We start from the raw sequence: 2,558 nt of genomic DNA, 5'->3' as shown, positions 1-2,558 counted from the left end.
CCCCCACAAACTCAGTCTCTGACTTACTCCCCAGACCCCTGCCCCCTCTCTCTCTCCCCCGCTCCTTTCTTTAATTTTCCTTCTCCCTCACCGCGTATGTGGTATGACACTTCTGTACTCCACTGTCGCAAAGAAGACATGAGCGAAAATCCTGTTTAAGGAGAATTGTTACCTAGTGTCTCCGTCTTTCTGCAGGAACTTTGCATCCTCTATTCCTGGGTTGGTCCTCAGCCAGGATCGTAGAGGTCCCACTCCTTAATTATCTAAACTGTGTCAATAGGCCCTACATACTTTAACTTTACCGTTTTCCTTCTTTTGGTATCCTTAGAATGTCGAGGGGAGGTGCAGATTTCCATCATGTGCTTGATGTGTAGCGTCTGTGATATATATTATGTTATGTTGTTCCAGGACCTTTTTAACCCCATCCAGCCAGGTCTTTCTAGGTCTTCCTCTTGATTTGAAGCCGGATTCTTGGATGTTGTAAACTCTAGCCGCCAGTAGTTTCCGAGGTACTCTGGTTTGATGTCCAAACCATTTGACTTTTTGACCCTCTATAAATTTTATTACTGATGACATTCTAGTTTGTAGACATATTATTTATGGTTTCGTTTCTCATGCGGTCTCTTGACACCTCATTTCCCATGCATTGATTTTTTTTCTTGTACCTTGTTTAGAGACTATGTTTGGCACTGGTATGTTAATGTTGGTATGAAGATGCTACTGATGAGCTGGGATTTCACTTCGGTTCGGATGTTCTTGTGACTGAGCAGGGTTGCTAGCTGGTAGGTCACCGCATTTGCCTTCATAGTCCTTGTTTCTATTTCTTTGTCCTTACCCCCATCGTGTGTGAAGATGCTTCACAAATATTTACATTCCTCTACCTGTTGGAACTGTGTTCCATCTATTTATAAGGATGTTGAGTTTCCTTGGGTTTCTGCTGACCTTCATAACTTCTGTTTTTGAGATGGAGATTTAACATGTCTAGGTGTTTACTTTCCTCATTTAGTTTTGTGATGTGTTTTTGTACGTCCTCTTCACCTGTATTTAACATACTCCGGTCATCAGAAAATAGAAGTTCGTTCTGTTCAGTGATGCTGTCATTTGCTGCTTTCATGATCTTATCCATGTAATTGATGCAGAGAAGCGGAGAGAGAACACACCTTTGTATCACCCCAAGACCTGATGGGGAACCAGTCCGAGCTAGGCCCGAGAATAAGGCAAATCTTCTGTTTTAGTTTTAGTAGAGTTTTAGTAGAGGTTTTACGGGCTCTTGCAACTGCATAAGGTCATAGGAGCGTCAAGGGGTGGATATCAACAGATAATTCCTTACAGGAAATCAGACTTTCTCTGTTCACCTCTCTAGCTTAAACAGCACAAATTCTGCTTCGACTATCAAGGCTCCCTGGAAATAGCGGGACACAAGAGTGTGACAAACATAAAAAAGAAGTAGAGGAAAATGACGATAGTAATGATTAGGAAAGAAAAAGCAGCAGGTCCCTGTTGCAGTTCAGCCACAGTTATGAGCATGCCATTGATGAATCAGCCCATTTACAATTACAATTCTACTGTGCATAAGAACTCGAGAGGTTAATGCCACCCCCCACCCCCCCTTTTAGGAATGGCCTACAGACACTTCAGTCAGTAGGGGGGCGGGGGAGGGGGGGTAGAGGCAAATCTTCGACAAAAAGCGTATTCCAGCGTTCCATAAATCTTAGGAATAAATCATTCATTGTAGGCTACTTTTTAGTTTGATTTTAGATTTTTGGTAGATCTATCGTCGTAGGTGGTTGGCGGGTGCTCTGGTGTGGTTTGCTCCTTCTTTCCTATTAAACAACTGTCGTCTTTATCTCTCCTCCTTTTTTATGTTTGTAACACCTCTAATCTTCGGCACTAATATGAACTTATTGTGTTGCAAGTGCCGTACAACTCTTACTAAGACTAAAAGACCTATCGTCGTTGTCCGCTCTCCACCGACGGCCCCAAATAATCCTCAACACTTTCAACCCCACAACGTAAAGGGACAGCGAGTTGATCTTTGTGTTTACAAAACTTTGCCCCCCCCCCTTGCCGAATCACAAACTGTGTATTTTTGTGTTGTTGTTGTTGTTTTGCTTTGTTATTTTTCCGCTCAGCCTCTCGAAGTTGCTTGGTGAAGTCAAGGAAACCTAATTACCTACCTTCAGTGATTTTGAAAAAAACAAAACACATCTAAATGTGCAGAGATACGGCCTACAAAAACAATAGCAGACCAGATGCTTACGTGTTATTGCGTAGTTTGTCTTATTTTAATGTGTGCTTGGGTTTCATCGCGAAAAGTAGTCAATTGGAATTATCCTACAGTGATTACACATAGCGTACACAAATGAACAAACCCATAAAAAAGAACAAATTTGTTTTATCTTTAAAGTTACATTACAATTTTACAAGATTACATTTTTGCACCATCAAAGCTTTATGATTTACCTTAGTAGGGGAGAAGGGGTTGGAAAAAATGATGGGTTGTTTGGGGTAAGTATTAATGAGGATGGGTGAGTTGGCTAGGGATGAGGGGAGACGGA

The sequence above is a fragment of the Aplysia californica genome, unplaced genomic scaffold (genome assembly GCF_000002075.1).
Source record: "Aplysia californica isolate F4 #8 unplaced genomic scaffold, AplCal3.0 scaffold00395, whole genome shotgun sequence".
NCBI lineage: Eukaryota > Metazoa > Mollusca > Gastropoda > Aplysiida > Aplysiidae > Aplysia > Aplysia californica.
The sequence above is the reverse complement of the archived record's forward strand: the minus strand, read 5'-3'. Positions refer to the sequence as shown.